The sequence below is a fragment of the Plecotus auritus genome, assembly GCF_963455305.1.
Source record: "Plecotus auritus genome assembly, chromosome: 2".
Classification (NCBI taxonomy): domain Eukaryota; kingdom Metazoa; phylum Chordata; class Mammalia; order Chiroptera; family Vespertilionidae; genus Plecotus; species Plecotus auritus.
In genome coordinates, this window is record NC_137771.1 from 77,519,530 (window position 1) to 77,546,248 (window position 26,719).

The window sequence follows — 26,719 nt, forward strand, 5'->3', positions numbered from 1 at the left end:
GAGTTTTCCTTAGGATTCCTATTAACTTACAAATAAATTTTTGGGATCTGTGATGCTTTTATTAATAATCCCATTAACACCTGAGAGTACTTTAGTTTAACCAATTAACTCTAGTCAAGAACAGAGTGTTGAGATGCATTGAAAGCAAAGACAAGCATATTTGGGTGGACCTTGTGCACAAAGTCAATTTGAGGGCACTGGGCAGACCTAGGCTGCTGGCTGTGGAGCTGTCTGGGCAGCCAGAGGTCCCTGTGAGCTAAAGGGTGGATGACAAGAGAGAAGGAGTGCCAAAGAGAGCAAGTAAAGGCCCGGACCCATTGTACATAGGGCAGGAGCTTCTTTAATGTCTGCAATTTATGTCAGGGCCCGATGCCACATCTGAGTTGGAAGTATTCAGCTACTATCATGCCAACAGAGGGATTGCCACAAAAGATGTCTCCTGTGTCCTCCCAAAGATGTTAATGATGATAATGCCTTTGAACTATTTGAGTACTTTTCCCGATTTTCCATATAGGCATGTAAAGGAAATGTCAGAGAGTGATGTTCAAACACTGGCATTTCCCTCTGGGCTCTGTGTGGGCCCAGCAGCTCAGCCAAGGAGCAAGTGCTGCACCACCTTGCTTGGCACTGAGCTTGTGGAACACTACACTGGACAGAGACAGCTCTTTAGGCAGACAGAACACAGGTTCATTCCACTGTCTTTCATGATGGGTATGCCAGGCATTTCCACACAGCAATGAATAGAGGTATAATTAAGGCACCACAGGTCAAAGATTTTTCCTGTAATATCCAATGGCAAGTGACAAACCACAGGGCATGTCCTTAGCCATTACACACTGAGCCTCATAGAGAACCAGTACGTTTATACCTACATTCCACATCAGAATAGAAAATTCTTTTTCAGACATTCCTCAGTACTTTCATCCAAGGTCAGAATGGGTCACATGACCCCGTCTCCACTGCCAGGAAGGCTTGGAGATAGTAATCATATTTCTCATAACCAGAGTGGAAATAAGTAAGAGAGATGTAATTGGAAATGAACATTGTGCTAGCTAACCCACACAGTCTGCCCAGGTAGGTATGATTATCATCCCCATGACATAGCTAAGGAAACTGAGCCCTGGACAGGTTAAACAAGTTGCACAAGAGCTCACAGCTTACAGGTTGTGAGGCAGGATTCGAATGACAGCACTCTGTCCAGGGTCTGGGTACTTAGCACTATATTTTGCTCCATCTCCAAATTAGCTCGCCCAGTATTTCTCTCTGAGAGCACCCTCTACCTTCCCCTGATGGCTCTAATCATCATTTACAATCATGTATTTATTTGGAGTAATCATTTGTTTAATATCTGCCTGCCCAATTAGATAATAATCTCTGTGAGAGCTGAAACATTTTTTGTTGTTTACCCCTGCACATGCAGCAATGTGCGTGTTTTCTCACAGATAGCTGGTCAATTAATGAATGAGTGAATTCAAATAACATGCAATTTGATGCTAACCCTATGCTAATCAAGAGCTTGAGGAGCTCAGAGCAGAAGAGTACTCATGAACTGAATAGAGGGCAGAGAAGGCTACAAGACCATTGCTAGGCTGGGTCTGGAGGAATGAATTTGGATTTGAGCAACTGGACGTGAGATGAGGAAGCCCAAGGTAAAAAAAGACAAGTGTGCTTGTAAAATAGAAAATTGACCAACTTGATAAAATTAGAGATTAATATATTGAACAATTTATGGAGAATCTTGAAAAAGGGCAGAGATTCTAATATTAAGACAGAGAGGTTTTTGTGAATGTAAGCAAAATGTTAACAGTGATTGCTCTGGTAGTTTTATGGATTTGATTGGAGGCCATTAAGAGCTGTCTCAGTAGCTAAAGCAAAGGGAACAGTGGAGAAGACCAGACTGGACCACAGCATTGGGATTGAAGAGTGAAGATAGAGAAGCAATCATGCCAGGGCAGACCCTAGTGGGACTTGAGTCTATGAGGAATGTGTAGAAAATAGATTTAAACCAACTCCAGGTGTTTGATTTGGTTGGAGTATTTGGGGACAGGTTAGAAATGCATGGAAGAAGGGTTATGAAGCCAAGTTCAAGTTTGAAGAAACTGAAAGATATCCAAATAAAAAGGTACAGAGGGATTTGGAAGTAGATAACTGAACATTGTGTTTTAAAAAAATGATAAAGACTGGATATATAGACTTGGAAGTGAACATAGAGAATACATTAAGAAACACTCAGTCTTGGGTCATGTGATTAATTCAGGTTGAGATGGTAAAAGGACTCAATCATTAATTTCTGTCTTCCCCTGCCTCAGTGATCAGTAATGTCAACCTGAGTCCCTGAATGATCTATGGAACAGAACTTACCCCCTCCTCCAAATTAACCCATATAAAATATATGGTGTAAACAATAAATAAACCTTTATTGTGTTAAATCACTGGTGGTTCATATTTAATTTTTCATCGTAGTACCCTAGCCTATCTTAACATAATCAGAAACCCATAGCCTGAACTAAGGCAATAGATCTTAGTGACAGGTAAAATTTGAGATGCAATGCCCATAAAGTAGTACAAAGCAACGTGCAAAGTTTGTGAATGGAAAGGATGAAGTTGCCATTATGGAAAAGTTAGACTAATATTCTCCTATAAACAACAGATGAACAATGAGCTCAAAACCTTGATTTACCTTAGTATTTTTCATCAACATTGATAAGACATGTTTTTTTTTGTAAGAAATTAGAAGGAAAAGTTAATTATTGATTACTCATGTTAAATGTTTATAAACAAAAATGTAAAATTCTCCACGTGAATATAAATTGCAAACATGAACAAATAATTAAAATGTTAATTTAATATTGATAAATAAAATGAATATTTCCTTTTGTAACTGATGCAATCTTCATAATTTTTTGTCTTTATTTTATTTTTAGCATGAACTATTAGCATTATGCCTTACCAGTGATTAGTATTTATTGAATGAATATATGAACAAATGCATATGTAAAAGAATAAATAGAAGATGGAAATGGCTGAAATAATTAAGTAGTTAAAAACCTATGCAAGGATTTATGTATGTATTTCATTTATCCAGGGAGCAACAATCTAGAATATCTGTTTTCTAATTTAAGCATATCAAGAAAAATATGTAAAAGTCAATATGTAGGATATTAAGGTGATTTTGCAATTTATGCAATTTTCTAGCATCTTAAATGAGTTTTGACCTATCTATATGTGATAACAAAATAATTTGACTCAATAATACTATATAAGGGCAAAGGGTTAGATAAATGAAAAGTGGTGAGTCTATAGATTTTTATATAATTATATTGAATGATTTTTTATATTTAGTATATATTTTTATAAGAGCAACATAAAAATAGTTACAGAACTATGTTGTCACAAAAAGTCAGGATAAAGTAGGAGGAGAGAGATTATCCATCTATAAATATCAGGAAGAATTTGCTGACAGTGGGAGATAGATTGAGAAAGGGTATAATCTGCAGAGATATAATATTAGTCTGGACAAAGAATTAAAACATTCATCACTGAAAATTATCCTTCACCTACAGGGATGTAGAATAGCCAACATAATGAATAGCAGTGATATACACTACTTGAGCACTAGGTGAGACCAGGCAAGGCAAGGACAAATACTTCCAATTTATTTCTCATGTGATGTAAGACCCATGATTGTAACAAGTAGAAAATTATCATGAACCTAAAAAACAAAACATATATTCTTGGGTTTGTGTCTAGTCCGTGCAACCTACCCACGTTTCTTACTGGCATATAAAAATCAGACAAGGAATCAAGGCACTGAATATATGTATCTATTAGTATGCAATGTGATCTATGAATTATAGAATGCAATGTGCAATGGGATCCTCTGGTAATTTTTGTGGGAGATAAAGTTGGCTACCCATTCTGATGAGCTGCCCCTCCCCTTGTTTACTTATTTCATTAATTCTACAAATATTTATTAAATGCCTACTATATACTAGGCATTGTTCTAGAAACCAGATGGTCTCTGGTCTCTTGGTGCATATAGTCTAGTAATTGATGGGATAGGCATAAAATAATCTATTGCTAAATTATAATTTTCTATTAATTGTCCATCTTCCACATTAAGTGAGACATTTTTAGGTGAGAACAATGCCTTATTTATCTTGACACTTTCAGAAACTAGCAGAGTGCATGACACCTAGTGGAAATACAAGCATGCAAAAACTGTGAGATAACTGAGTGAGTGAAAGGAAGAATGAAAGAAAGAAGCTTGGTGGAAAGGGAAGAATATGGATGATAAAGTTAAGTGATTTTGGTTAAAAAAGTATGTTTTCAAGTTAAGAGAATCACCATTTCATCAGTTAAAATTAGACCTTGAGAAATCAAAACTTCAGAAAAAGTATCTGTTTCCATCAAAAGTTAGCATATACGGTTTTAGAAAAATGATCTATTTTCATCAAATACCAAACATATACTTTACTTACACTTCAAGCTGAGTTTCAGGAAACCAATACTTCATTCCAAGCTTCATGCTAAAATTATCTCACATGGAGGAATTATGTAATATTTTTGTGCCTAGTTTTTTCCACTTGTAAACAGTAATAATCTTCCTAGTCATAAGTATACAGGATTAATTGAAACATGCAAAGCACTTCAGTTGAAAAACACTAATTTTCTACAGGAGCTCAACTGGTATATGCATTTTGTACTGAGGAATATGATGCAGATATAATGTTGGATAGACTCAGGAGAGAGTTACCAGTAGACAGAGTGACTCTTGTAAAGAAATACAATCTAACTTCCTCCCCAACAGCTGGAAATATTGGTCTTATATGAACCTGTGGCTTCATGACCTAAGAAAGTAGGAGTCCTCAGCCATTTCCCAGACTCCTACCTCAGAAAATGTGGGACCTTGGCCAAGCCACCCTAAGCAGCCACAAAGAGGCCGTTTGTTTCAAGCCAACTGAAATATAATTATAAACGCACCATAAAATTTCCGCAACTTTGACCTAAAACATTGATTTTGTATTTCTAAAATTACTGTGTGATCTGTATTTACTACATTTCTAATGACATCTTCTTATGTATTGAACATGCAATGCTAATTGGAGAACCACATCCTCATCCTGTACAAGAATCCAAAAGCTACTGTTGCCACAGGGGAACAAACAGCCTTTAGGAAATCAATGAAGGAAGCCATAACGGGTCATTTGGTCTAGTCCACTGCGCTAAGCAGGTAAATAACTAATCCATTCAAGGCAGAATATGTTCTGGCAAAATCTAATTGATATCAACTATGTTGATATATTGACGATAATTATAGTAGCATACATCTATTGAGTGCTTACTCTGAGCCAGGGCTCAATTACTTTTCACATTATCTCATTTAATCCTCAAAACAATCATATAAAATAGGCATAATTTTAATCTCCATTTTATTGATAAAGAAAATGTATTACATATAAATCAGCTGGACTCTGACTAATTTAATCAGGACTTGAAGAAGAATGGAGGAGGGCAGAGCACAGCCCAGAAGTTGCTACAGAAAGGATGTTGACTCCAACCTCTGAATGCTCTACCACTAGATTCCTAACTCCAACACAGCATCAGAAAAAAATCTATATCTGACCCTGCACCTCATGTCAGTTCCTCAAACTTCAGAGCTCTGGGGAGTGATTAGACTCAGGTCAAGTGTTCCTATATTAGTTGGCAGAAGCCAGGAAAAATGTACATCTGTTCAACCCACTTATATCCACTTTGGGCTTTCTTAGTGGGACAAATAGTCTTCCTTTTTTTTTTTTTTTTTTTAAATAATCTTCAGATTCCTCCAAAATGGGAAACAAATTTAGACAGTGAATGTTACCTACATCACTCTCAAGAGAATACGGGCACTCTGCTCTTTAGTCATTCCTATACACATAAACGTCTAACCTACTTATGCTGCAACCCTCCTATTCTCCTGATTCTGAGCAAAAAGACTGGTAGTATGGCTAACAACAGAAATAAAGCTTCAGCCACCTGTTTGTAATCTCAATTATCAAATGAAAGAATTAAGATAAACGACTTTTCTGTCATTTTTTTCTGGATCTTTTCTATTCCTCAGTCAAATGGTAATTTATCAAGAATGAATAATAGCATTGCTTCTACCTGGCCATTTCCATATTGGGGAATTACTTTTAAGTTTAATGAATGATCTTATAGCAAATTAATTATTCATTTTTTTTAATAATTTATGTTCCTCACTCTATAGATTTATTATTAACTGTTGGGACTTATAAATGTTAACATAGGATGATGCCATCATCCAGCTTCATCAATAATGGATTGTTTTATTTTTTTAAAATGATTTTTGTACTATTGATTGTAAATGGGTTTGACCTAAAGGGCCTTAAATTTTTCCCATTAAAAATGAAAGTAAGCAAAAACTTAATGTGGAATAAAGAACATCCATGCTCCACTGTACCCTGAGGATCTTCATGGAATGAGCTTGATATTACCAGCCTTATCTGCAATACCACGCCCTGCAATCATCTTTATCACAAACTCACTCACTCTGCTAAAATGAACCCATATTATAAGGGAAATCTAAAAAAGGAAACAGTACCAGATATTAAGAAAAAGACCAGAAAACCTCCTAGTAAGTCATTATGTGTTAAGTGCTTTGAAATAAAAAAGCATCATAAAAGTAAAGCTAGTTGACCAGTGGAAAGAATAAAATACTTGGTAGCTATGAATAGAAAAAGCAGTCCCATTTACGATTAGATATTTCACTGTGATAAAAGGTTGACTTCAATCAGCCAGAAAAGCTACTCATTCACTTACAGTATAGGTCTTTGCTTCATTTTTCCTTTATTACCATATACCTTTTTTTTTTTTAAAGGAAGATAGCAGGTAGTAAGTTTAAATTTAGCAGGTAGAAGTTCCTTTCATTTATTCATTAAGGCATCAAACATTTATGGAGCAAACATTTATAAGAAAGCACTGAGGTAAACCATGATGGAGGTGTCAATATGGTAGTCTCTGCTTTCAGAAATCTTATAGTCTATTAGTAGAACTATAATATGTAAATAATTATATAAGTAGTAAAGATATAACAGCATTATTAAAGACACAGGTAAGAGCTAAGGAATTTAGAGAGGAAAATATTTTAATTCTGAGCAGGGTTTTCATTTTGATTTTTTAAATTAAAATCAAATTATATATTGTATTGTGAATCGATATTTCTTCTCCTATGGAAACTATTTGGATCTGGGTTATGCATTAACTTGTACTATAAAGCATTAGAAATGATCAATGTGGATAGATGGAAAATCACATAAATTCGAAGGGTCTTAAAAACAATTCTCAAAGGTGAAATCTTGTCTTACAATCCCTAAATTATGACTTCACACCACCACGTTATGGCATGTAAATCTTAGGAACTATAAGAGAAGGTTATAAATTGCTTGAAGTATTAAGATAGCCAGATGTCCTTAGGTAGACCTTTCTATGTCTCAGTTTCTCAACTGTAACATTGGGGATTAAGCTCAGGATCTCTACGATCCTTTTAGAATCTCACATGCTGAGATTCTAAGCCTTTTCACATGGCCATTTTTCATATGACCAATTTTCATTCCTTCTATAAATGTTGTTAGGTTACCAGTTCTCCAAAAAGGGACCATATAGAAGTAATTGGATCCCCATGGAAAAACAGTGCTCTCTATACATGTCCCATACCTCATAAAGAGTCTACTATGAACATTTGTGGATCCTATACAAAGTAATGAATGACTTGAAATCTCCTTATTTGCCTCAAATAAACACTTTTATTTCTTATTAGAGATACACAGATTATACTCATGTGCAGGCAGTTGACACAGAATAGAGAATATAATCTTAAAACACACCACTTCTTTTCTTAAAAAATAAATTTTATTGATTTCAGAGAGGAAAGGAGAGGGAGAGAGATAGAAACATCGATGATAAGGGAGATTCATTGGTCAGCTGCCTGCTGCAAGTCCCACTGGGGACTGACCCCACAACCCAGGCATGTGCCCCGACCAGGAATCGAACCGTTTCCTCCTGGTTCATAGATCTGATGCTCAACCACTGAACCACGTCGTCTGGGACAACACACCACTTCTTGATGAAAATGGTACTTATATACAAGCGCTAGATGATTATCAAAATAGCTGAAGGGGCAAGTACATTTTAGTAAAAGGAATTTTAATATAAAATGTAAAGTTCTGTTTAATTATGTGACATATTCTTTTTTTTTAATATATTTTATTGATTTTTTACAGAGAGGAAAGGAGAGGGATAGAGAGTTAGAAACATCGATGAGAGAGAAACATCGATCAGCTGCCTCCTGCACACCTCCTACTGGGGATGTGCCTGCAACCAAGTTACGTGCCCTTGACCGGAATCGAACCCAGGACCTTTCAGTCCGCAGGCCGATGCTCTATCCACTGAGCCAAACCGGTTTTGGCATATGTGACATATTCTATTCTCTCCACCAAATCTTCAAACTATCTGCAAAATCTTTGTAAGTACCTTTTGTTTTCATTGTATATCTGATGTGGAAAACACAAAGAGGGCTAAACCTCTTATTGAGTTGATGATGTGGAACAACACAGCACAACAATACATGAAGTGATCAGGTGTTTTCAGGAAGTCTTTTTTTTTACTTCCTCCTTTCCAATTTGTATGCCTTTTATTTCTTCTTCTTGTCTGATTCCTGTGGCTAGAACTTGCAGGACTATGTTGAATAAGAGTGGTGAAAGAGGACATCCCTGTCTTGGTCCTGTTCTTAAGGGAAATGGTTTTAGTTTTTTTCGATTCAATAAGATGTTGGCTTTAGGTTTGTCATATATGACCTTTATTATGTTCAAGTATGACCCCTCTATTCCCATTTTGCTGAGAAGTGTTGTTGTTTTTTAATCAAATATGGGTATTGGATTTTGTCAAATACTTTTTCTGCATCTATTGATATGATCATGTGATTTTTTTATTTCAATTTATGTGATGTATCACATTTACTGATTTGTGAATATTGTACTAGTCTTGCATCTCCAAAATAAATCCTGAATCTGATTTGCTAACTTTTTGTTGGGGATTTTAGCATCTATATTCATCAGGGATATTGGCCTGTAATTCTCTTTCTTTGTAGTGTCTTTATCTGGTTTTAGAATTAGGATAATGCTGACCTCCTAAAAAGATCTTGGGAGTGTTCATTCCTCTTTAATTTTTTTGAACAGTTTGAGGAGGACAGGTGTTAGTTCTTCTTTGAATGTTTGGTAAAATTCCCCTGTGAAGCCATCCAGACCTGGGTTTTTGTTTGCTGGGAGTTTTTTGTTTACTGCTTCTATTTCATCTGCTGTTATTAGCCTATTCAGGTTTTCTGCTTCTTCCTGATTCAGTTTTGGGAGATTATATTTGAATTTGTCCATTTCATCCACATTGACCAGCTTGTTGGCATATAGTTGTTCACAGTATTTTCTTACAATCATTTATATTTCTGTGGTGTCAGTTGTTTCTTCTCTTTTTGTTTCTTAATGAGTCTGACTAACCATTCATCAATCTTGTTTATATTTCAAAGAAACAGCTCTGGGTTTCATTGATTTTTTTTTTTGTCTCTATGTCATTTATTTCTGCACTGATCTTCATTATTTCCTTCCTCCTACTTACTTTGGGGTTTTCTTGTTGTTCTCTTTCTAATTCTTTAAGTTGTAGGGTTATGTAGTTTATTAGCAATTTTTCTTGTTTTGTGAGGTAAGCTTGTAGTGCTATAAACTTCCCTCTTAGGATTGCTTTTGCCGTGTCACAGAGATTTGGTGTTTTTGTGTGTTAGTTTTCATTTTTTTTCCAGGAAGTTTTTGATTTCTTTCTTGATCTCATTGGTAACCCATTCATTATTTAACAACATGCTATTTAGCCTCCATGTGTTTACATTTTTTTCATGTGTTTGTACTGTAGCTGATTTCTAATTTCATTCAACTGTGATCTGAGTAGATGCTTGATATGATTTCAATCTTCCTGAACTTGCAGAGACTTGTTTTGTGTTCTAATATGTGGTCTATCTTTGAGAATGACCCATGTGCTCTTGAGAAAAATGTATATTCAGGAAGTCTTTCAATAGCACTCACTAACTTCTACTTTCTATTTTATATTATGTACAGTCTTTGTTCTCTTACATTTAAACTACTAAAGGGAGGAACTTATGCCTGATTTATCTTATATCTTAATGTTGTCTGCACCATTGATAATAATAAGATAGTAGGTACCCCAAAAATAGACATAGATATATCTAAGCAAAGAGAAGCAATTAATTCCCCTGTTAACAACCCAATCTAAATATATAATTCTCGTGAAATTGACTCTCAATCCTTTGGTTGTCTTTGAAATTTGTCTTCTGTTTATGTTTTATTGTATGTTTATCAGACTTGTCTATCAGACACTGATGCCTTAAGGCTTGGGGTGTTTCTTCTATTTGACTCAAAATCAGAGATTGACACTGAACAGAAGGACTTTGGATGCTGATGCAATACTGGTGATCTTCATAATAATAATACCACTTGTCTGAATAAGTAATACAATTAATGGCATATTTATTGTTTATTTTTTCCCTAGCTCCTCTCTCCTTCTGATGATATGGAAAAAATTATTTTTGCTTGAAGGAAATAGGTTTACCTTTAATAAACTTTGAAATAAGTTTACCTTTAATTTTGTAGGTTATGTAGGTTAAAGACATTTTTAAAAACTATGTTAGTAATAAGGCAAAGACATACTGATGATTTGACATGTTGACAGAAATTTTGATTCACATTAGGAACTTTTCTGTGCTCCAGGTTGATGGTAATTTATGAAGATGCTTAACAGCACATGTTTCTCTCAATCTGGGTTATCTACAAAAAAGAATATGTCTGTAAATTTCATTATCATTTCTCAGGAGACAGAAAACAAACATAATGTATTAACTCTCTGATTCCTCTAGAGCAGTGGTTCTCAACCTTTCTAATGCTGCGACCCTTTAATACAGTTCCTCATGTTGTGGTGACCCCCAACCATAAAATCATTTTTGTTGCTACTTCATAACTGTAATTTTGCTACTGTTATGAATCGTAATGTAAATATCTGTGTTTTCCAATGGTCTTAGGCCAGCCGTGGGCAAACTACGGCCCGCGGGCCGGATCCGGCCCATTCGGCTGTTCTATCCGGCCTGTGGAGCTGAAAGAGCGGAGGGTTCTCTTGCTCTCCCCTCTGCTCCTTTACTTTGAATTTATATTAGTTCACACAAACACTCCATCCATGCTTTTGTTCCGGCCCTCCGGTCCAGTTTAAGAACCCATTGTGGCCCTCTAGTCAAAAAGTTTTCCCACCCCTGTCTTAGGCTCTACAGCAGCAGTTCTCAACCTGTGATAGAGCCTAAGACCATTGAAAACACAGATGTTTACATTACGATTCATAACAGTACCAAAATTACGGTTATGAAGTAGCAATGAAAATAATTTTATGGTTGGGGGTCACCACAACATGAGGAACTGTATTAAAGGGTCGCAGCATTAAAAAGGTTGAGAACCACTGCTCTAGATCAAGGTGAAGTTATCCTTTTGCCAAATTAATCTGTTTATCCACTATCCCCAGGGACAGCCAATAGTTTCATGTAGAAGTACCACTTTTTATTTCTCACTTCTTGAGATGGTCAGATCACTGGTCAAGAAAAACGTTATTAACAGTGAAGTTAGAGTATGTCAGGCTTCATAATCAATTGATCAATATATTTTACTTGTTCTAGCTATGTAATGAGGAAAGAAAAGGGAGAGAAATGTCACTGGGATTTGTCCTGAACATTAAGGTCATAAACTTCTGTATTTTCCAAAGGTTGAGACAACAGACTAATGTGGGAGATGAACATCTGTCTAAGAATTTAATTTGGAGAATGTTACACAGAATCATGATTTTAAAACTCCTCACAATTTCATTTTGGTTAAGGGTAGAAATATAGGTAGATAAATGGCTCTTTTCTTTAAGAAAACATATTGAGCATGATATTTCCATAATATAGAAAAAAAAAAAGAAGAGGGGTTAAGTTTATTACAAAATAAAATATATTTTAATTTTAAGATGGCAGTTTATTAACATCTATACTTCCTTCCCTCCCATTTTTAATTAAATTAACATTAAGACCTTGAAGGTTAATGTACATAACAAAGGACTCTGGTGGGGTAAAAATAACACAAAGAGAAGGTGCCCAGAGTTGTAATCCCCAAAACAGTGTGTAGGGCACAGGTTTCGTCAGGTAGATGACATGCTATGAAGGATCAAAACAAAATTCTCTTACTCAGAGCAAAAGATTAAGATAAAAGGGTTAGCTACAGAAGTACTTCAAAACCCATTTGATTCCTCCACTCTAGCCCATTCTAGCTAATCTGTCCCACCTAAGGCAGGGAGGTGAGAGGGTGCAACTGAAAAGCACAAGTGAAGTTCATAGTCCAGAGTTATAAGCTTACTAAAAGATTAAAATCATAGGAGGATAAATGCTTTATCTCCCCCTATACCTCAACACCAAATTGCTGAAGACCTCCTTACAACAGTTTCTTTTACCAAGTATATAGGACTTATTATAAAAAAAATTATTAGACATACTAAACAGCAAAACCACAGGTAGAAGAAACAGGGCAAGCATCAGAATCAGACTCAGAAATGGCAGAGATGTTAGAATGATCAGATCAAGAATTTATTATTACTATGCTAAGGGCTCTAATGGATAAAGCAGACAGCATAAAGAAATGATGGGCAATATTAGTAGAGAGATGGAAATGCTAAGAAAGAACCAAAAGGAAATGCTAGATATCCAAAACACTGTATCAGAAATAAAGAATACCTTTTTTGGCTTATTAGTAGATTATACATGGAATCTCTGAGTATCAGGATCTCAGTAGAAAACTCTGAAACTGAAAGGCCAATAAAACAAAGACTATAAAACAAAAGATTAGCATATTCAAAAACTGTGGGGCAACTAAAAATAGTGTAACATATGTATGATGAGAATATCAGGAAGAGAAGAAAGAAAGGAACCGAATAAATATTTAATGAGAATTTTTCCCAATTAATGTCAGACACCAAACCACAGAGCCAGAAAGCTGATAAAATACTAAGCAGGATAAATGGGAGGAAAATATCATTTTCAAACTACAGAAAGTGAAAGATAAAAAAACTACTTATTATTAAGAATTAAGAACAAATATTAAGAATTATTTCTGACTTCTCCTCTGAATCCAGGTAAACAAGTTGAGAATGGAGTGAGTAAAATATTTAAGAGTTGAGGAGAAAAAAACACCAACCTATAATTCTGTACCCTGAGAAATTATCCTTCAAAAATGAAAGAAAAATAAAAACTTTCTCAGACAAACAAAAATTGAGGAATTTGTTGCCAGTAGACCTGCCTTGCAAGACATTTTATAAGTTCTTTGAAAAGGAGGAAAATGTGTCAGAAACTCAGATCTACATAAAGAGGGAAGAGTATCAGAGAAGGACTCTATATATATAAAAAGCTTAAGCGACCATTACAACCTGTCAACTGAACAACTGGTCGACTGGTTGCTATGATGTGCACTGACCACTAGTGGGCAGACACTCAATGCAGGAGCTGTTCTCTGGTGGTCAGTGCACTCCCACAGCCAACCTCCCGCAGCTGGCCAACCCCCCTTGGGCCCTCCCCCTGGCCAGCTGGTCCCAATCGGCCCCTATCAGGACTGGGTGAGATGGCTCTGATCAGCCCTGATTACCAGCCAGGCCGAGGGACACCCCCCCCCCCCACCCCTGCACATGAATTCGTGCACTGGGCCTCTAGTAAATAAATAATAAACCATTGTTTCTAGAGACAATGAGTGGGTAATAAAGAAATCTGCATATCTAGACCCCCCCATAACTAATTATTCAAAAACTAAGAATGGGTCCTAGTGGCAATCATTGTTATTTAAAAATACTGTGTTTAAATGTTGATCAGTCAAACTTGGAAAGCATGTAGAGGTATATTTTTTTTTTTTTATGTGACCTTTTTTCCCCAGTCAGGCTCATTTTAGCTATTAAATTTTGTATGTTGTATACTAAAAAAGATTAAATAATAATCAAAGATAACAAGTACAACATATACATATTTAAGCCTGTTCAAAAAGCAAGAAAGGACTAAGAAAAACAAATGTCAAAAAACAGCTCTTAAAACAAGTTTCTACAGAACAGAATAAAATTTCAGACCTAAGACATTTCCAAGAATTCAAATGAAATTAAAGAAAATACCAGGTCTATAAAATAAGAGATTACATTAGAGATATAAGGATTGAAGAAAGCAATGAGGAAACATTAGATTAGGCAATGAAAAATAATTTGGCAGAACTTAAGAGAGAAAATGCAAATAATAAAACTGTCACAAAATGAATCCCACATTGGAAGCAGCAAAACAGAATAAGAGGGACATAGAAGAAAATCTTAACAGAAGTGAAAAAACAATCAAAGAATTTCTACAGAAAATGGCATGAATCTAGTACAGATTCAACTTAGGAATACTTGGTATCTCAAAAAGGTGAGAAAAAAATAATGAAATAGATTTTTTATTTATTTTTAATTTAAAAAATCTTCAGAAACTAAAGATGATTGAATCTGCAGTTTAAGCCCAGCTGGCTTGACTCAGTGGTTAAGCACGGACCTATCAACCAGGAGGTTAGGGTTCAATTCTCGGTCAGGGCACATGCTTGGGTTGAAGGCTCAGTTCCCAGTGGGGGGCTTGCAGGAGGCAGCAATCAGTGGTTCTCTCTCATCATTGATGTTTCTATCTCTCTCTCCCTCTTCCTTCTTCTCTGAAATAATATATATATATATATATATATATATATATATATATATATTTTTTTTTTTTTTTAATGAATCTGCAATTTAAGAAGCACTGGGTGTTTCAGGAAAAATATATTTTACTATATAATTAACAAACAGACCTAATAATAAAACTATTAGATTTAGCATATAAAGAAACAGTCTTGAAAATCAAAGCAAGGAAATCAAGACACATTAATGTGGAAAATAATCAGACAGTTCTCAGAATGGCTTACAGCAGTTAAGCTATAGACATAAAGTCCAAGGAAAGAAATAGTGGTCCTTACTTTATATACCTCACCAAAATATTATTCAAGTATAAAATAAACATTTTTAGCTTACACGAATTTAGAGTCATAGTTTGCATAAGTCTTTCTTGAGAAACAACTGGATTTCTTTGCCTAATGAAACCGTGACTTCATAGAATTTTGTAGCTGCTTTCACCACAGTGCAACCCTGGAAATGCCACAAGAGTGAAAAGGAGACTGATGGGATTGAGAAAATATCCTAGAAGACTTGATAATTTTCTGGGGAAAATAGGAGGAGCCTGAGTGCTGGCACATATGCCGAGGGGCAGGAATGGAAATCCAGAGTGAGAAGGCTAGGAGCCACATTTGGAAATAGACAGCAATAAGAGTCATTCTTTGTTATTTCCCTTTACATCACTTTAGCATATTGTTGAGCACTCCATAGCTCGAGTGTGATATTTCAAAAAAAAGTAATGTAAAATAAGATCCACAGTCATATGAGCTTAGCAGCAGCATGGAAGGACAGGGTAACTTGAGAGCAGTGTTCTGGCCCAGGTAGGGAATAGATAAGAGCAAGTGCAGCCTCCCTGTAGACCCTGAGCATTCCCTCTCCTTGGGAAATACCTTGAGGACTAGATGATTTCAACTCACAGAGCCAACATTTAGGAAAGTACAGTGATTGAGTTGAAGGTATAAGGTGATTTCCCAGGGCACAGAGATATTGCCGCGGAGGGAAATGAGAGTGGCCCACCTCGAACGACTACAACACCAAAGAAACTTCTCCTTTATGAAATATCCCAGGAGAGATACAATCCAGTATTTTGCCAGTCCCCCCCACAAAAAAAAAAAAGAAAACCAACACATTACTATATCCCAGGAAAACGATCTCATGAGGAAATATAATATTTAAACTGTTCTTTTAAAAATTTAAAAAATTTATAACAGACAAAGAAGAATTAATATAGCAGAGAGAAGAAGAATTTAAATACATGTAGTAAGTGTCTTCAAAGAGATAGGGGAAGATATTGGAGATAAGATACAGAAATGGGTCATCAATTGGGGAAACCAAATGGAGATACTGAATATGAAAAATAAAATGGTTCAAATAAAGAACTCAGTAAGTGGTTTCAATAATAGAATGAACATTGGCAAAGAAAAATGTTAGAAAGCTGGGAGGTCAGGCAGTGTAACTCTTCAAAAAAGTACCAGAAGCCTGGACAGTGTTGGTCAGTGGTTGAGTGTGGACCCAGGCACCAAGAGAAAGCTAGTTCAATTCCAGGTCAGGGCACATGCCTGGTTTGCAAGATCGATCCCCAGTAGTGGGTGTGCAGGAGGCAGCTGATCAATGTTTCTCTCTCAGAGCTGTTTCTATCTCTCCCTCTCCCTGACTCTCTCTCTCTAAAAAAAAAAAAAAAAAAAAAAAAAAAAAAATCATTAAAAACATATCTTTTTTAAATTTGCTTTTCTTAAAAAAAAAAAAAAAAAGAGTACCAGAAAGAAAATAAAAGGACAGGATTTTTAAAATAAAATTTAAGATGAAAGAAAATAGAAGAGGAGGATTCATATAATAGAAATTCCCAAATAAAAACAAAATCATAAAAAGAGAAGACATAATTAAAAACTAAGGGATACGATTTTCTCAGATTTATGATGAATATTATCTTCTGATTAAAGTGCTCACAAAATGCTATGGAAGGAAGGAACAGAGGGAGAGAGGAAGAAATTCCACAGCTAGAAACATGCAGAGAATTTTAAGAAAACGTAGTACTGTAAATTTAAAAATTCTAAAACCTTCTACAGATGAAGATCAGATCATCTACAAAAGACAAAATTAGACTGAAAATCAGGCTTAAAAGTAACCCAGGTCATAAGGAGAGATTGAATTAATATATCCAAAGTGATGAGGGATAAAAATTCAAGTTCAGAATAGTATAAACAGTTAAAATATCACTTAAAAAATAGGGTAAAACAAGTAGACAAGGCCTCACAGGATTCAGCATATTTCTGAAAACAAACAGAACACTATGACTCATATGAAAAATAAGGTTAAGTAAATAACTTAGTGGACTTGTCAAAATAAGCAAGGAAAAGCAATAACAAAATATATCATTAACACTCCAGGTATAAATTCTAGAAACATGAATATGGTGAGCATTGGGAAAAAGCAGAATGAGGTGGGTTACGTTAAGGGATATGTTTTACTTAGGAAAAGATATATGGATTACTAAATATAAGAAATTGAGAATGGGTTTAATAAGTTATGTGTAAGTCCTACAAGACTAAGAGTAGAATATATAATTTCCAAACCAATAAAAGAATATTAATGTATCCAATGAAATGAAGGAAATGAGGTCAAAATGAAATAAAGAAGCAAGCTCAATAAAAAATACCCAATTAGATGGGAGAAATAAAACTTAATATGAGTAACTTAGTAAATAACAACTTGTTATATCCTCACAAAACAAAGACTTACAGATCTAATTAAAAACAAGACAATAAAAAACAAAAACAAAAATCAATGGAAGCAAAAGCCAGCACACACACACACACACACACACACACACACACACACACACACACACCAGAGGTTTTCTACCTTATCAACCTTATTAATTTGCAATGCAAACAAATACAATGTATAATGAAAGAAGTATTTACAAACAAGATTTTTTTAAGTGTATTTTTATTGAATTCAGAGAGAAAGGAGAGAGAAATAGAAACATCAATGATGAAAGAGAAGCATTGATTGGCTGCCTTCTGCATACCCCCTACTGGGGATCAAGCCTGCCCTTGATTGGAATTGAACCTGGGACCCTTCAGTCTTCAGGCTGATGCTCTATCCACTGAGTAAAACCAGCCAGGGCTACAAACAAGATTTTAAATACTATTAATACTATAAGAAACTACAAATGTACATAAATTTGAATATTTAATCCAAATATTGAACTAAAAAGAAATTTTTAAAGACAGTAAGACCAATAATCATTAAATAAATACTATTATTCATCAAAACTTTTCTACCAAATTTAGATATGCATAAACTTTAGCTAAAAGAGTGCACAAGAAACAGAAAAAAAAGTGGTACTATCTGGGAAGAGGGGCTGGTGACTGAGGAGCAGAATGTGAGGAGATGTACTCTTATTTTCCCTTTTGTACATTTCAGAATTTTGTCCCATGTACATGTATGAGATATATGTACTGTCATTTTTATCACAGCATCATACACAATAGCTAAGATATGGAAACAATCCAAATGGCCATCAATGAATGAACAGATAAAGAAGATGTGGTACCTATACATATAGAATATTACTAAGCTATATAAAAGAAGATATCGTGCCATTTGTGATAATATGGATGGACCTTGAGCATATTATGCTAAGTGAATTAAGTCAGACAGAGAAAGACAAGTACTATATATCACTTATATGTGGAATCTAAAAAAGCCAAACCTGTAAAAAAAAAAAAAAGAACAGAGTAAAATGGTAATTACCAGAGGATGGATGGTGAGGTGCAGTAAGATTGATGGTGTTTAAGGGTAAAAACTTATAACAAGTAGTTCTTAAGCCCTAGAAATCTAAAGCACAGTGAAATGAATATAGGTAATAATATAGTACTATCCTAATATATAAAAACTCTGGGTCCATCACATCCACAATGACCAGGAGGCTCACCAACTGGAATTCAGTCCTGCAGTCAGCGCTGGGTTGTCGTGGTAACCCAGCACTGACTGCTATGGCTGCAGGCACGGTGACCCAGCACTGACTGTTGAGGGGACTGCGAATCAGGCATGGAGAGAAGCCTGAAGAGAGAAGCAGGGTCTGATCCATAGCCTCTGTGATCAGCACTTGCCTCTCTCTTTCTTTCCAGGCCTGGTCAACAGCCTCGCCTCCATTTCTCTCCAGGCCTCCATTGCGGCTGCTGACCAGCCCCACCTTTCTGGTCAGGCCCCATTGATAGGCCCAGAGACACTGACTGGCATAGAAACTGACCAATCAGAACCAAATCTGGGTCAACTGTGAGGAGCAAATGGCTGCCTAGGAGGCGGAGCTTTTGACGCTGACTGGCATAGGAACCGACCAATCAGAACCAAATTGGCCAGCAGAGGAGGTCAGTTGGGGGTGAGATCAGGTCGGCAGGGGAGGGCAATTGGGGGTGAGATCAGGCCAGCAGGGGAGGGCAGTTGGGGGTGACCAGGCCAGTAGGGGAGCAGTTAGTTGTTAATCAGGCCGGCAGGGGAGTGGTTAGGAGGTGATCAGGCTGGCAGGCAGAAGCGGTTAGGGGCAATCAGTCAGACAGGAGGACGGGTGGTTAGGAGCCAGCAGTCCCGGATTGTGAGAGAGATGTCTGACATCCTCCGAGGGGTCTCAGATTGGATAGGGTGCAGGTTGGGCTGAGGGACAAAGATTTGTGCAAAGCTTCGCTCCTGGCCCACGCAGGAGCCGGCAAGTCCTCACCGGCCGGAGCACCACTCCTGTAGCTCCCCCACCTCATAGCAGGCATCCTGCCCAGCCTGGCTGCTCTGTGCCTGCGTATGCAAATTAACCCTCCATCTTTGTTGGGTTAATTTGCATACTCACTCCTGATTGGCTGTGGGCGTAGCGGAGGTACGGTCAATTTACATGTTTGTCTATTATTAGGTAAGATGATAAATATCAATACAAGGGCAATCATACCACAATATATGGGCATCAACGTAGCCTGTACACCTTAAACTTTTACAATGTTTTATATCAAATTTTTTCAGTTAATAAAAAAGAAAAAATACACTGTTCTCAAAAGGAGACAAAAGAAAAAGGTTAACTACCAATATCATTTTAAAACATATTTTTATTGATTGTTAGGGAGAGAAGAGTGTAGAGGGAGAGAGAGAAACATTGAAGTGAGCGTGAAACATTGATTGGCTGCCTCCTGCATGCCCCCTACTGGGGATCTAACCCACAACCCAGGCATGTGCCCTGACGGGAAATTTAAACAGCAACCTTTCAGTGCATGGGATGATACTCAACCAACTGAGCCACATCAGTGAAGGCACTACCAATATAATTTTTACTTCAACAATGTTCTTAGAGAGTAACTATAGGGAAAAAAATTAACTCAGACATTAAATAAGAGGATTTAAGACAGATTTCAACTGAAGGAAGAAATAAATATTTTAAAAAACTCTAGGGAAGTACAATAATTCCATGGTTAAATAGTAAATAATTCATAATCATTTAGATCAGGGATTAGTAAACTGTGGACCCATGGGTCAAATATGACTTTCAGCTTGTGTTTGTTAATATGCTTTTATAGGAACACAGCAACACATATTTACTCACATACTCTCTATGGCTGCTACAATGGCAGAGTGAAGTAGAGGTGACAAAAGACCCTATGGCTTGAAAGCCTAAAATATTTACTATCTGGCCTTTTACAGAGAAGGTAGTGCTCACTTTGTAGAAAAATTCTTGTTATAATATTATGTGAAAAATAGGGTATTTATTGAATACTTTATTACAATTAATAGGAGACAAGACTGGCAGGAAATATAACAATATACACATATGTATATCCTCTATATTTATGTGTAGCATATATATTATATATGTTATGTTATATATATATGTTTTATATATGTATACGATATATATATATATATACATATATGTATATATATATATAGCAGTTGTATTTGGAAGGTAACAATATGGCTGCTCTCTTTGTCTCTCCTATAGTTTTTAACTTGGGGTTGGAATGTGGTTGTAGCATGTTATTATTACTTGAATTTTTATCTTTAATTTTCTGAATTGCAAGAATAAGGCAACCAAAAAATCCTTAAAAGGCATTAAGAAAACTTCAAAAATGTGAATTAAAATTCAATTTCGAAATGTGGAAGAATCTAAAGCATGAGTCAAGCTTGCCTGCACAAGACTGGTCATTTGAATTCCACAAAAAGAATGGAGAATTACCACCATCTGTGACGGACTGTTTTTGGTTACTAACCAAGAGAACAGTAATGCTACCTTACATTTGCATTTACGCATGTTATTACGCATGTTATTGCATTGAATCCTAGATAAACGTCCATGCCCTTCTCCCATATGAGGAAAGGAAGCTGAGAGATAAAATGCCTTTGCCAGGGTCAGAGAGAGTTCAGGTGTGTGACGTAGGAACAGAAAGCAGAATTTTCATTAACATCTTCATTGTGTCCGCCTTTAGAAATAAACAAAGGCTTTGGGGCTTCTTTTATGATGATTAGAACTTTCCACACTTGATTTTTTAAAATTACAAAATGTTTTTCCTTACTAGCTTGTTGAAATGATACTGAGTAAAATGATTTTATGTTCTCTTTCATGTCCACACTATTTTTAATTAAGCTAAGTAATTAGGAACTCAATTTAATGTCACATTTGTTACTGGATTCCTTTGAAGTAACCATTTTTAAATAGAAAAATTATCAATCACTCCCTAAAAACATTAAAGTAGTTGTGGACCATGAATAAGAGGAACTCCAGTGAAAATAATCATGGTTGTCTCACGTCTCTCCTGGGTTCATGCCACATGTTTTATTTAACTACTTGCCATTTTATAATAGTGCTGAAATATGATATAAACTGCCATTTTTCAGCATAACAAAACTGCCCTGATCTTAGACATTAACTCCTCATGCTGATTGGAAGACCTGTATGGGACATGTGCTGCCTTCAGGACTGTCTTGATTCTCTAGTTCATAAAGTACCATGAAACCACTGGATTGCCTCATGTCAGAGTCCTTTTATTCTACTCTGTAAGCTTGTTAAGTACAATAGTATTATAATGGATGAGTCTTTCAATACCAACAACAAAGTTAAATTATTTTACTGGAAATATTTCTTATTTTTACAAGAAACAGTTAAAGTCCCTCTCATTGTAAATGATAGCTTTATCCTTTTTTTTTCTTTTTTTTTTTTTTTCGCTATTTGTATTTGAAAGCCAGTGATGCATTGTTGCCCAGGAAACTCTCATAAGCCCTTGTGCTAACGAGTCCCTAACTACTAAGGAGAGGCCAGGCAAACCCACTGGGGCTCTGGCCACGTAACTGTCACCTTCACCTTCATTAGAGAAATGTCTTTGAAATCTCATGTTTAATCTCTAAAACTCAGGATGTTTCTTTTCCAGTTCTTACTATGTATATTTGTATCAAATAATAGAAATTTCAAATTACTTAACTAAGATGAAATTAATTTCTGTTCAAAGAAGATGATGCTTTGGTATCCAGCAGCCTCAAATATCTAATGATGGGGCCACATTTAAACCCAAGGTTAGATTAGCTCTGTGTAGGAAGGCAAGGGCAACATGATTGAATCTCAGTATTTCAGCATGAAATGCTATTAATATTCATGGTCTGACTCATGTGGCCTGCTCTGTCTCAACTTCCCCAGTGGTAACACACTACAAGGCCCCAAATGCTTCTAGTGTCTCGCATACAACAGGCTCTCCCATCCTCCAAGCCTTCATCCTTATGGTGCCTCTGCCTGAAACACTCTCCCCACCCAGTTCATAAGATTAAATTCCAGTGTCTCCACTGAATTTCCTTGAAGTCTTAGTTATCTTCTCTATGAAATATGTCCTTATCATCCAGGCTGACTCCAATATTCTATTTTTCACTCTACTACTGCACCTTCCTCCATCATAGCAATTATATTGAATTGCAATCATGTGTTTGTTTCTCCCTGTTCACTGTATGACCCTTGAGAGTAGTCCAATTCACATATTTTTAAATCCCCTAACTTAGTTGCTGGTAGAAAGTAGGATCTCAAAATGTATAGGGGATGAATGAATGGACTATACAAGATAATTTGTATTGCTTCTTTGGAAATTTATGTACCTTAGGTCAATCAGTGAAAAAGTTCTTTATGTCTGAAATTCATTAGCCACATCAGCAAGAATTCAAGCTAAGAAAATGAGCATAAACACACTGTTGGCAGGTGCTAATTTTTTTAGCTTTACCTGGGATAGGAACTATTAATCTATTCTACTAGAACTATGTGAACAAAAAAGATAAGAGTGTATATAATACTTTATTTGTCTTTCATTTTGAATTAAGTCACCCTCCAAGCACAACTGACAAGCAGCTAGAGGGGCCGCTGGTGTGATCTGGCAACCTGCGGTATTAAATAATGTCTAGACTCCGTGAGATTTTCTGTCCAATGTATCCCAATTCCACACATAAAAAGGGAGCTGAATAAATCCTCAGTATGATCACACTCTAACTTTCTCAAGAAATTTGACCCCAAAATAAAAATGATGTCATTGCTACCTCGCCAACAATTTTGCTAGGAGTTAATATTATGTAAATTAGCTTTTCCATAATACAGCTATAGTATTATAACAAAATTCAGTTGGCCTTTTTTGCTGAATCAAATCTCTTTCTTTGACAGTTATAATGTAATTCTGGAGATACTTATTTCTAGTTTAGGTATTCTTGCTATTTATTTGTTTTGATACAGATTAACTGAACTCTATGGAAAGACTGAAATTTTTTGGTTAATCCTCATCTGAGGATACCCATCCATTGATTTTTAGAGAAAGGGGAAGGGAGGGAGAAGGGAGGAAGAGAGAGAGAAACATCAATGTGAGAAAGACACATCAATCTGGTGCCTCCTGCACATGCCCTGACCTGGGCAAGAATCGGGCCTGCAACCCAGGTACATGCCTTTGACTGGGAATCAAACTGGAACCTTTGGTTCTCAGGCCAATGTTCTAACCATTGAGCAAAACTGGCCAACATGAAAGATTGAATTTTAGATTTAACAGATTACATGTCAATTCTTCATTTTATGGATGAGAAAACTGAGAGCCAGTGAGGTTGTGATAAAATGCAGGTCGCTCAGCCGTTTATTTATAATCAGTACCAGGCTGGATTTGTGTGGCTGACTTAGAAAGCGTTGGCACAATCTAGTGGGGTTTTTTGCCTGGTCATTTACTAATTTCCCTGAGTTTAATACCAGTGCTAGAAAATAAAGAATAGGAGTCATATATGCTTAGAAAACTAAATGTCCCATATATTGAAATTAAGTAAAAACAAACAGCCACACATCCCCAAGATATCAACATTGATCTGTGAGACTTGGAATCTGGGATGACTTGATCAGGTAGAAAGCAAAAAATCTTTTCTGGATTTCATGTGCTTTGTCCACAGTCTCTTTCATTTAAACTTATTATAATATCCTATACACTACCATTCCCATTTTTATTACTAACTCAATAGCTCTGTGGAAAAACTTGTACTCATGTAAAAGCTGTGAATCCATTAAAATGAATTTTAATTCGAAGAAATGTTAAATTTGAATATCAGTAATATTCTAGAGGTTGGGATTTTTGGCATATTTGCTCCTTATGTGAAAAGGAAGTGCACTTGAAAAAGTTCTGGCCACTGTGATGTTTATCTTTCTCTGACTGGCTTATTTCGCTTAGCATAATGCTCTCCAGTTCCATCCATGCTGTTGCAAATGATAAAAATTCCTTCTTTTTTATAACGGCATAGTATTCCATTGTGTAGATGTACCATAGTTTTTTATATCGTTATCTCATTCATATGTGGAATATAATGATCAACATAATTGGATGAATAAGAATAGATCCAGAGACAAATGGTAGGGGAGGGGAGGGTTAGAGTGCAACCAAAGGACTTGTATGCATGCATATTAGCATAGCCAATGGACACAGATACTGGGGCGGTAGGGGCTTGCCCAGGGTGGGAATGGCTGGGGGGGAAGGGTGTCAACTGGGGAAAAAGGAGACATATGTAAAACTTTAGACAATTTAAATAAATAAATAAATAAATAAATAAATAAATAAATAAATAAATAGTTCTGGCCACTGAGGTAACAGCAGTGCTATGAGTGTCCATCAAGGTGCAAAAATTTTACTGACTTAATGTGAAATGTGCTTAGAGTATAAAGTTTTCATAAATCCATTAGATTCCCCACTTATAATGTTCTTTCATCTTCATTCACCTTAGGCCTCCATTAGAAGAGCAAGAAATAAGAGGTTCTGTTTCATGTTTTTTAAAAAAGAATTTTTATTGATTTCAGAGAGAAAGGGAGAGGGAGAGAAAGATAAAAACATCCATGATGAGAGGGAATCATCAATCAGCTGTCTCCTACATGCCCCCACCCCACCAGGGATCGATCCCATAACCTGGGCATGTGCCCCGACCAGGAATCAAACCATGACCTCCTGGTTCATGGGTCGATGGTCAACCACTGAGCCGAGCTGCTTCATGTTTTGAAAATATACTTGCTTGTCACTTTTTAAAAATAAACTATTCATTAGAGCAATTTTTGGTTCACAGAAATATTGATTGTAAGTTATATTTCTCATATACTCCCTGCCCCTCTACATGCACAGACTCCCCCACTATCAATATCCTGCAGCAGAGGGGTACATTTGTTACAATTGATAAACCTACACTCACACATTATTATCACCCAAGGTCCATAGACTACATCAGAGTTCACTCTTGGTGTTAGTTTGTTTTTATAATTCTTTATTGTTTAAACTTTAAAGTATTACCTAAGTCTCCTTTTCCCCCATTGATCTCTCCCTGGCTGCCCCCACCCTCCAGCACATGCCCTCCCTCCCCTCCCCACATCTGTGTCCCTTGGTTATGCTCATATGCATGCATACAAGTCCTTTGGTTGATCTCTTACCCCTCACCGCCACCCCCCACCCCCCCGCCCGTCTCACCTTCCCTCACAGGTTGGACAGTCTGTTTGATGCTTCTATGACTCGGGTTCTATTTTTGTTCATTAGTTTATGGTGTTATAGGTTCTATGGGTTTTGACAAATGTACAATGACACATATCCACAATTATAGTATCATAGAGAATAGTCAGAATAGTTCTAAAATACTCTATACTTGTCCTTTTTAAAATATATATATATATATTATTGATTTCAGAGAGGAATGGAGAGGGAGAGAGAGATAGAAACATCAATGAGAGAGAGCCATTGATTGGCTGCCTCCTGCACACACCACACTGGGGATCAAGCCTGCAACAGGCATGTGCTGTGACCAGGAATTGATCCTTGACCTCCTGGTTCATGGGTCAATGGTCAAACACTGAGCCGTGCCACTTGGGCTATGCTTGTCTCTTTTGATGCTGAATTTAGATTTAAAATGTATCTGTCGCTATTAAATAAAGATATAAGGCAGTCATTTTAGTGACATATGTTAATCCAATGTAGGCTTCAGGACCCTGTTAAATTATGTATTATTTGGTTCTGTTTATCAAATGTTATTATACACATGTTAATAGACTCCTCAATCAAGTGGCCTTTATATTCAAATCATATATTGAGATAGCAAACCTACAGAGATATAAGTACTATTTGCAAGTTTAATAGTTATTGCCAAGAAATAGTTCCTCATTTGGGGATAATAGTGTCACCTGATATTGCATGATGGTTGCCAAAAATAAAGCCCTTTTCATTATTCCCACTCTAGTGATACAGGTCCACATGTCATAAACTCTTTCTCAGAGTGCTTCACAGGACTCAAGTCCCATGGTATGTTCCCTCCGAATAGAAATTGGTGGTGAAATACGTCTGAGAAATGGTGCATGCCTTATTTTGTGTGTGTGTGTGTGTGTGTGTTTTAT